Genomic DNA, 10286 nt, shown 5'->3' with positions numbered 1-10286 from the left:
TTGGCTATATGGAGCAGAAAACATGGTTAGAATTAATATCACCTGTATCTTTTTATTGTGTTTTATATGACAACTATAAAATTTAGAATAACCTATGTGGCTTACATGCACAGCATAGATTGTTCATGTATTTGTGCATTGCAGTTTAAAAAAATATTATTATAAAAATGGAGTACAGAGGGATTATAGTTATATAAGTTAGATAAACATTCTTTTTTAAGGTAATTACAAATTTTAATTTAAAGTTAAAATAACAAATAATCAGCAAAAACTACTTGAAATTAAATGTATTAACATTTGTAACAATTGTAACAATTATCATACACTCTCCACACTGTACTGCAGATCCTGAGTGACCAAAAGAAACCATGACACCTGGTGTCAGTGGCTCCTACCTGTAATCTTAGCTACTCAGGAGGCTGAGTTCTGAAGAACATAGTTGGAAATCAGCACAGGCAGAAAAATTCACGAGATTCTTTATCTCCAATTATCCACCAAAAAGTCAGAAGTGGAGCTGTGACTCAAGTGGTAGAGAGCCAGCCTTGGGCAAAAAGCTAAGGTACAGTACCCAGACCCTGAGTTCAAACCCCACTACCAGCAACAAATTAATAATAAGACATTATAGCCCTTATGAGGTTTTTAGATTGGTCATGTAACCTAATGTTATTTAAGTTTTTAAAACTTAACATACCAAGAACCTTAAAAGAGCTTTGAAGTTTATAAACAAGTTGATATATTTACTTATTAGCTTGTTAAGAGAATATAGTTTTTCAGTAGTCTTAAAAAACAGAATCCTATTATTTGTATTACCTTCCATTAGAACAGCAGTGGTTTCTCAATTATCCATTAAAGGAAAGCAATAAAAATGTGAAAAATCTGTGAAATTATAAAGCAGAAAATTAAACATTTTAAACCTTAATGTATGTGTGTGACCAGAGCCATCTACTGGTTCAAGTGTAATATTACAAAACCCAAAGTTTGGATTATAAACAAAATCAAGTGCTACCTATTTCAAAGAAAATATAAAGAAGGGAATGAAGATGAGCAAAAATCTAATCCAAGATACCAGCATTTGGGGCTGGGAAGGTGGCTCAGTGGTAGAGCGCTTGCCTTGCATGCATGAGGCCCTGGGTTCCATTCCTAAGCACCACATAAAGAAAAAAGCCGGAAGTGGCACTGTGGCTCAAATGGTAGAGCGTTGGCCTTGAGCTGAAGAGCTGAGGGACAGAGCCCAGGCCCAGAGTTCAGGCCCCACGACCGGACCCCCCCCCCAAAAAAAAGATACCAGAATTTGCAGATCCAATGAGGAAAAAAAACCTTTTATACCAGGAGACCCAATATAACAAATTATGACCAGGATGCAGGCATGGGTCAGAAATAAAACGTCTGCCTAGCAAGCACAATGTCCTCAGCTTAAACCCCAAGACAGCTAACCCTAAAACCTAAGGTTGGAGGCCTCCAATCCCTACTCAAAGTAAGGAATCACTATGAATTAGCCTAAGAGACAGATGCCATGCGAGGTAGTTTGAACAAATAACCAAAGTATGATTTAGGAATAGGAATCAGAAAAGTTGTCTTTTAACCATCTTTCCCTGAAGACACTTTAGGTACACAGCTGCAAAAAGAAGAGTGGCTAATGACATGAACAAGTGGAGACAGGGTAGACACCTGACAGGCTCAAAAGCGCTTTTCATAATGACATGCTTTGTGATCAACTAACAGTTTAGAAAACAAACCACAAGGTGTAACTTTTTTTATGAGCGAGAGAGAGAGAGAGAGAGAGAGGCCTTTGCTCTTTTACCACCAGAACTGAATTTCTAGGTCCCGTGAGCTTTTACCAGCCGAGACCTAGACTGGTCCAGTCTTGGGAATAAAAGCCCTGTTTCAGGACCCAGCTTCCTCCCTTCAAAAGGGCATGCATGTCCATAGAACCGGGGCAGAAAACAGAGTTCTCCAAGGCCCCTCTCGGTGGCAGAGACTCCCAACCTACACAGCAGCTTGTCAGCTAAGTGCGGGGTCACCGATTGAAGCAAAGTTCCAAAGACTAGCCAACATTCCAGGGCCACGTGAAGCACGGTGCCCAGCCAGGGAGCATCCGCCGGGCTTTCCCAGTTCAGTGTCCAGGCGCATGCCTTTGGACAAACCCATTCGTTTGCCGAACACAGGCGGATACCTCCTCCAGCGCTTTATAGATCTAAAAGTGATCATAGTAGTGAGCAACCTGCTGGGCAAGGCGGCCACTGCGTTTACCAGCGCATAGTCCTCGGCCCGAGCATGCGCCCAGGGCCCCGCCAGGCCGGGCTCACTGGGGAAGCAGGCAGGGCAGAAGGCTGGGTAAGTCCCAGAAGGGTTGATCCGGCTGGCAGTGCATCGGTTCAAAAGCCCTCCCAAGGCATCGGCCAGCTCCGAGTCCAGCAACTTGACCACCTTTTCATCGTAGTAGTCGCAGTCCCAGTTGGGAACTCCCTGCCCAAGGAGGAAGTAGCCGAAGCCGTCCACCGTGTAGCGCTCCAGGCAAGTCCTGGGATCCACCACGTTGCCCATGCTCTTGGACATCTTCTGGCCACACACCGTCCAGTGGGAATGGACGTAGATGCGGTGCGGTGGGCTCAGCCCGGCCCCTAAGAGGAGGGCAGGCCAGGAGATGGCGTGAAACTTGAGGATGTCCTTGCCGATGATGTGCGACCTCGCGGGCCACCAAGACTGGAACTCGGCGTCTGGGTAGCCGATGGCGGTGAGGTAGTTGACCAGGGCGTCCAGCCACACGTAGATGGTCTAGGAGTCGTCCCCGGGAACCGGGATGCCCCAGTGCAGGTGGCGGCGGCTGCGCCAGACGGACAGGTCGGGCAGCTCCTCCTCCAGCCACTGGAGCACCGCTTGGCGGAAGGGCTCCGGGGCGATGGCGCGCGGGTCCCCGCGCAGCCACTGCCTGAGCGGCTCCCGGAACTAGGAGAGCCGGAAAATGTAGTTTTCTTCCTTGGTCCAGGAGACCGGATGCCCGCTCTCGACGGGCCCGGCTGCCGGGTGACCTTGGCCGCGGGCAGGAAGCACTCGTCGGAGGCGCAGTACCAGCCTTCGTAGGCGGAGCAGCCCCCGGGCCCGCAGCTCCCCCCAGAAGTGGCGCACGGCCGCGCGCTGCCGGGGCTCGGTGGTGCGGAGGAAGCCGGTGGAGGACACGCCGGCCGCGCCGAACAGCTGCAGGAACTGCGCCAACACCCGGTCGCACAGCTGGAGCGGGGCCAGGCCCGCGGCCGCGGCCGCCTGCTGGATCTTGAGGCCGTGCTCGTCGGTGCCGGTGGAGAGGCGCACGGCAGCGGCGCCCGGGCCCAGCAGGCGGCGGCGGCGGCTCAGGGCATCCGCCCGCAGCGCCGAGTACAGGTGCCCGATGTGCGGCGCCGCGTTCACGTAGAAGATGGGGGTGGTGAAGTGGGCGCAGAGCCGTACCGGCGCGCCCGGTCCCCCGGGACGCCAGCCCTGCGGATCCCCGGGCGCCCCCACAACCGGTGGGCCGACACCCACCGCATCTGGAGCGCCCCGCCGGCTGGAGGCGTTCATGGCCCCCGGCAGGACGCTAGCATACTGGCGCGGGGAGATGTGCATGCGCAGCTTTAGATAAACATTCTTTTGGACAATGTCACCCCTTCTCTCAGACTTTGTGTGTGTGTGTGTGTGTGTGTGTGTGTGTGTGTGTGTGTGACTGGTGTTTGAACTTGGCCTTACGTTTACTGAGTAGGTTCTCCATCAGTTCCTTTTTGCTTAACATATTTTCAAAATAGGAACTTGCTTTATTTTATTCCTGGGCTGGCTTGGACTGTGATCCTCCTCTTTGTGCTTTACTTTTACCTGGGATAACATGCATATACCACTAAGCCTAGCCATTAATTGAGATGGAGTCTCTTGAACTTTTGTGCTAGGCTAGCCTCAAGACACAAATCCCCCAATCTTTGCAGGTCAAGTAGGAAAGATTACAGGCTTAAGCTTCCTGGCCTGGTTTCATTCATTGCATTTTAATCTCAGAGCTCTTGTCCATACTGTTTGTTCCAACCCTGTCTCATCTTGCAGATGAACATATTATTTTTGTGGTCTTCTGTATAATTACCATTACCCTGGTTACTTCTTCTCCTCCCCCCCCCACCCCATTTCCTCAAAGCTTAGCCCCAAGAGAGAGTTTGCCTCATGGAAGCCACTGTTGCTTAGAAAGCATTGGAGGCTGGGAATCATGATGTTGGGTTAGGATTGTTTAGGTTGGTGAGTTTGTTTGTCTGTGAAAGGTAATGATTGTGTTCCAGGAGGTACTTGGAGGAATAAATAAGGTGAGCTACCTCAGGCCTGTGACACAGGCCTGGCATCTCTTGAGCACTTGAAAAGAATAGCCATCATTGTTATTTTTCAAGCTTCTGAGTGAGGATTGAGCCAAGTCCCTGGCATTGATTTCTCCCTCTCTGGTTGGGGTTGGTGATGTGTCATGGGTCTTGGGAGGGTTGCAGGTTTCTGCTAAGGAAAATGAGACATAGAGGAGAATACCGTGAACATTGTAGCTAAGCTCTTCAATGATTGGAACTGCAGAAAAGGCCATTGCAGATCTTTCAAGGTGGCATGTGGCCTGCAAAAGAGCCTTGACAAAAGTGCTAATGCATTTTGGGCCTCATTCTCTCTCCTAGCTGGGTAGAAGAAGCTATTGTGTTATTCTCCTGCAGCATTTGGGACTCTACACTTGGCCTTTGTGGGTATTTTTGTTTTACTGAAGCTCAAATTCCTGTTTTTACTGACAGCCAAGCTTGTAATAGCATCCAAGCTCTGCACTTTGGGTTACTACCTAGTGCAGGCATTCCATACAGCTGTAGATTTATTTAGTATATTGGATTGGATAGTGGCCTCTGCATCTACATTCTGAAGGCACTCTGAATGCTTGGTCCTTTCTCTAATAGAGTGCTACAGGGACTGACTCTGTGCAGTGAGTGAATATTCTGTTCCTATCCACTCTGCTTCAGTTCCCCCTTGGTATCTGGAGGTGTGTGTGTGTGTGTATGTGTATGTGTGTGGAGAGGATGGCTGGGTCCCCACAACACCTCCACATCCACAGATGCTCAAGTTCCTTAAGACAGTATAGTGTTTGCAGATAACTTCCACAATCCTCTTGTATACTTTAAATGACTCTTAGATTACTTAGACTTCTTAAGACAGTGCAAAACAGTTGTTATACTGTATCTCTCAGGGATTGGTGACAGGAGATGAAAGTCTGTGCATGTTTAATACAGATGTAATGTTTTGGATTCCTAGTTGTAAGGAATATGGGACTATGAATATGGAGGGCTAACTAGACCTAACTTGGAAGGGAAAATGGGAAGAATAGGAGAAGCAGACAGAAGATCTCTTTACCAGAAATGTCTGTTAGGCTTGCTGGATTGTAGCCTAGGCCCCGTGAGTATCCTGAGGCTGGAGGGGGTTGGGTGGGGTGGCAGGGGGATAAATATGGGGTTCATCCCTGTTTCACTGTTTCTCAGGATCCTCCTGGGACTACTGCTTTCCCATGAGTTTGGCAGGCTGGACACCTGCCCTTTGTGTAGTGCAAGTGGAAGGAAGCTGGAATTCTTCTGGTTTTGGGTGGAATAAAGGAGTCTGGAGTCGTAACAGCAAGCATGTGGAAAGGATATGGGGCTGCCTGATTGGTATCCCAGGGGAAGGCTTCTGAGAGCATCTGTGCCACCCACGTGGGACAGGGAAGAAGAAGCACTCTGCAAGGACATCCTCAAACTGCTGAAGGGCCAGACTTAAGTGATTCTTTTTTTTTTGCATACCCCTGTGTTGTCACATGACATGGGGAACTTGGGTGGACCTCTGAGGTCTCAGGGAGTCTGGCCGGGGGGCGCGGCCAATGCCACAGCCATGGCCCACACCTGGCTCCTTCCAGGTTGTGGGGGGCTGGTGGTTTGGGCACAGCCAGCTGAAGCCCCAGGCTTTGGGGGACAGGGGTGGGGGGTTCCCCGGGCCACAGTCCCCCTCCCTACACACAGAGTTTCAGGAATCAGCAGTTCCTGGGGTTCTGTGAGTTTAGGAAGCATGGAGCTACCCCAGAGGCTGAGCAGCAGGCCTTTAAAGGACTTGTCAGAGCCTTTATGGTGCTCTCAGTCCTCAGGAATGTCCACTGTGGAGGCAGAGGGTGCGGTGCTTCCCACAGGCGCTGGGACCTCAACCCTGTCCCCTAGCCCCGGGCCCCAAGCCGAGCCTGGGCTGGGTGGCTTCCAGCAGGCATGCTCTAGCCGGTTCAGTCTGAAGACCTCGGAGGTGGCAGAGTGAGGGCACGGCGTGCGGGCTTCGGGCGCTTTGTGGGGAGCATGCTGCGGCAGGGCCACAGCCACGAACGTGCCCTGTGTGACGGGGCCTCAGCCTCCTCCCGCCGCCACCATCATCTTGTTTTGCCGAGGCCACGCAGAAGCAGCAGCCCTGGCGGGGAGGTTGAGTCAGGGCGGCCCAGCTCACAGGCTCTCACCAGTCCCCGGGGCTCCTCATGTCCTGGCCGCGGGGCTCACCAGGCGGAGAGGAGCATCTGGCAGGTGTTGGAGGACAGCCAGACCACCTCCACCAGGCGGAACTGGAAGTAGCCGATGATGAAGCCCGAGACGACGTCGGTGATGTGGTGGCAGCCGATCATGACGCGCGACAGGCCCACGCACAAGGCCCACAGCACCAGCAGGATGCGCAGGGGCACCGCCAGCACCAGGTGGCTCAGGAAGAACTTGGACAGCATGGCGGCACGGCTGGCACGGCCCGCGGGGAAGGCGTACGCGTCCATGGTCAGGTAGTCCAGGAGCCCTGGGCTTGTCTCGTATGGGCCGCGCCGTTTGATCCGCTTCTGCACGCCTGCCACAGTCATAATGTCCAGGAGCAGGGCTAGCGGCAGGTTCATGAGCACCTCCTGGCCGGCCAGGGTGCTGCTCTTCACCAGGCAGAGGATGCTGCCCCGATCCAGCGGACGCCATGGCCTGTGATGCCGATGAGCTTGACCGTGGAGCGGGCGCTGGCCCAGGACGCGGCGGGGCCGGCGCACACGCCCAGCCGCTTGGACATGCACATGTCGATGGCCAGCAGCGAGTTGAAGGCGATGCCCCGGAAGGAGGGGTTCAGCTGCACGCAGTCCTCCTCGGGCAGCTGCTGGGACTGGCCTCGCCAGCGGGCGGCGGCGAGGGCCCCGGGCCTTCCTGCCCGCGCCGCGCAGCTCCAAGGCGCCCTTGTGGGGCTGGCTGAGGGACAGGAACTCGGCCCAGTTGAGGACGCTGCCGCGAGCCCGCGCGAGAGCCCGGCTCTGGGATGCTGGCACGGTGACCCCGCCGCCGCGCCTGGTCTCCCCCCTCAGCCCCTGCTGGCCTCCGGGCTGGTAACTGTAAGACTTAAGTGATTCTTAAAGGCAACCGTCCATAACCGTCCCTTTTTAGAGTGCTGGGATTCCTTGCATCTGCCCTGCCTTGTGCTTCCTGTCTTGTCACTGGAGTTGTCTTCCATGCAAGCTCTGAGCTATAGGCACCACCTCCTTCTCCAGCCAGTCTTAGGGTGGAGGGAGGGGTGAAGGAGGGTGTCTGGGAAACCTAGTGCTACCTCTTCTACAGGTGCTTTAAAGATGTGACTGATGTAAACCACTGAGAGCATCCACGATGGATCCTTACTATGTGTGAAGCAAGATAGCCTCTTGCTTCCTATTGGACATACCTTTTCTGTAGTTTATCCTTGCATTTCCCAAGTGTACAAATAGGAGTTCTGCTAAGTTAAGAAACATGCCCAGTGTGAGATAGCTTTGCTGATTGTGGAATTGGGTCCTGACTCGATAGCTGTCTGTCCATCTTCTTTCTGCATGGGACAACTATTCATTCATTCAGCAATACGTATCCATTCATACCTGGAGAACTGCACTTACTGTACTAAGCTGAGTGGTTGAAGAATGGAACTGATTCTGTAAAGGAGAAAGGACAGGTGATCAAGCCAGAGGCTAACACAAGCAGGTGTCTTCATTCCAAAGCACTTGGCCACTATAGGATCTGTGGGATTGGTCTTGTATTCGCATTCTTATCTAGGGTTAATGAAATGCTGGAATCCGTTTTTAAATTCAGACAGCTTGCATGTAAGAAGGAAGAAAACTGGGTGTATAAGAGGGTTTAAAGATTATTTTCTTGTGGCTGGGGGACACCTTTCGGGAGATCTTCATTTTCTGGGTAATTATACCTTTTGTCTGCAGGGTGTGGCATATCAGCAAAGTATTATAAGGCTTGTATTGCTTTTAGAGGCTTCCAAATATTTTACCAAGAAGAAATATCTTTTAATGGAGAGATATCAAACATATGTTCTTGGCCCTGTGACATTTGAAAAACATTTGGCCTTGGTCCAGTCAGGTGTTTGTATGGGTTACATTTTTGGCACATGTCTATAGACCAAAAAAACATATAGCTAGAGTGAATTTCTAACTTCTGAAAGCTGAGTAGGTGGATACTATTTGGATAAAGACTTGTAAATCCTCATCATCCATTCTGAGAGACTTCTGTCTTTCCCTCCATACCTCCCTCTCTTCTTCCCTCCCTCCCTCCCTTCTCTCCCTCCCTCCCTACCTTCCTTCCTTCCTTCCTTCCTCCCTTCCTTCCTTCCTCTCTCTCTCTTTCTTTCCCTCCTTCCCTCCTTCCTTCCTTCCTTTCTTCTTCCTTCCTTCTTTTTTCCTTCCTTCCTTCTCTCTCTCTTCCTTCCTCCCTCCTTTCCTTCCTCTTTCCCTTCCTTCTTTCTTGCCATACCTGTTAATTAGCTATAGACACTGGTTAATGAGACTTCAAGCTCCAGGGTAAGGAGGGAGGTCAAAAATCTGTCTGTACCGGCCAGAACAGCCCTCGTTCTAGGAGCGAGGTTTGTGGCAGCCTTTCCCTTGTTGGGTCCTCAGCTCTGTAATTGATTCATTTCTCCTGCCCACCTAGTGTCAGTGCCCATTGCGGTGGGACATTTTCTCTTGTGACAGGAGGTTTATGTTTATTGACTTGAAAGTGAGGCCACAGAATATGACAGGGTTCACTGAGGTCAAGCAGAATCAGAAGTCAGTGAGAGAACACCAGCTGTTTCTTTATCTTGGCACTTGGCTAACCTTTCAAATATATTTTTAAAATTAGCTTACATTAGTTATACAGAGCAGAATTATATTATTGCATTTCCACATAAGTTTATAATACATTCTACTCACTCTCATTTGGCAAACCCTTGAATAATCAGTTAATTAATTAATCCATCAATCCATTTAGCCACCCATCCATCCATTTGTGACTGGCTGGTTTTGAACTTGTGAACTTTCTGCCTCAGATTCCCAAGTGCTGGGATTATAGAACCATACCAGGCTTCCCGCCCTTCCCCACCCCCCAACCCAATACTGTGGCTTGAACTCAGGGCCTAGATGCCATCCCTGAGTTATTGTGCTCTGCCACTTCAGCCACAGTACCACTTCCAATACTAGGTTTTTTTTTTGCTGGTTAATTGGAGATAAAAGTTTCAAGGACTTTTCAGCTATGATCCTCAATTCTCAGCTTTCTGAGTAGTTAGGATTATAAGTGAGCCACCAGTGTCCAGCTCATATATGCTTTAAAATATGGGTTGGCTATCCTACATCTGAAATGCTTGAAAGCCACCAGTGTTTTAGATTGTGAGCTTCTTCAGACTTTAGAATATTTGCATATGTGTAATGTGATAGGTTAATGGCGCCTGTCCAAGTCTAAACATGAAATGCATTGGTACCTCTTAGGCACTTTTCACATAAAGCCTCAAAATAAATTTTTTTCCCTCTGTTTCTAGTACACTTGTGTTTTGAGTCACATGAGGTTAGTGTAGAATCCTCCACTTGTGTTGTCACACCGAATGTGTGACATGTGGAGTCAGCTTACTCTTTGTTGTAGGGCTTCCTGTGCACTAAAGCATTTTTCCTAGCTTCCCTTGCCTCCACCCACTACACCCTTATGGCAAATTCTTCCCACGTCAGCAATTTAGGTAGTCGAAAGAGCCATGATAACCAACTGGGCCCTGGTGGTTCATGCCTGTAATCCTAGCTACTCAGATGGCTGAGATCTGAGGACTGCAGTTGGAAACCAGCCAGGGCTGGAAAGTCTATAAGACTCTTATCTCTAATGAACCAGCAAAAAGCAAGGACTGGAGGTATGCCTCATGTGGTAGAATGCCTGCCTTGAGTGGAAAAAGTCTAGGTCTTACAAGTTCAAGACTCAGTACTGGCACACACACACACACACACACACACACACACACACACACACACA

The 10286-nt window shown here is 50.2% G+C and overlaps 2 pseudogenes; both read right to left on the bottom strand.

Moving 5' to 3' along the window:
* Positions 1 to 1817: 1817 nt before the first annotated feature.
* Positions 1818 to 3600, bottom strand: LOC106001677 (annotated as a pseudogene).
* Positions 3601 to 6526: 2926 nt separating this feature from the next.
* On the bottom strand, positions 6527 to 7379 carry LOC106001676 (annotated as a pseudogene).
* Between the last annotated feature and the right edge of the window lie 2907 nt (positions 7380 to 10286).

Source organism: Dipodomys ordii, unplaced genomic scaffold (assembly GCF_000151885.1).
Source record: "Dipodomys ordii isolate 6190 unplaced genomic scaffold, Dord_2.0 Scaffold362, whole genome shotgun sequence".
Taxonomy (NCBI): Eukaryota; Metazoa; Chordata; class Mammalia; order Rodentia; family Heteromyidae; genus Dipodomys; species Dipodomys ordii.
This window is presented reverse-complemented; position numbering and strand designations above follow the sequence as displayed.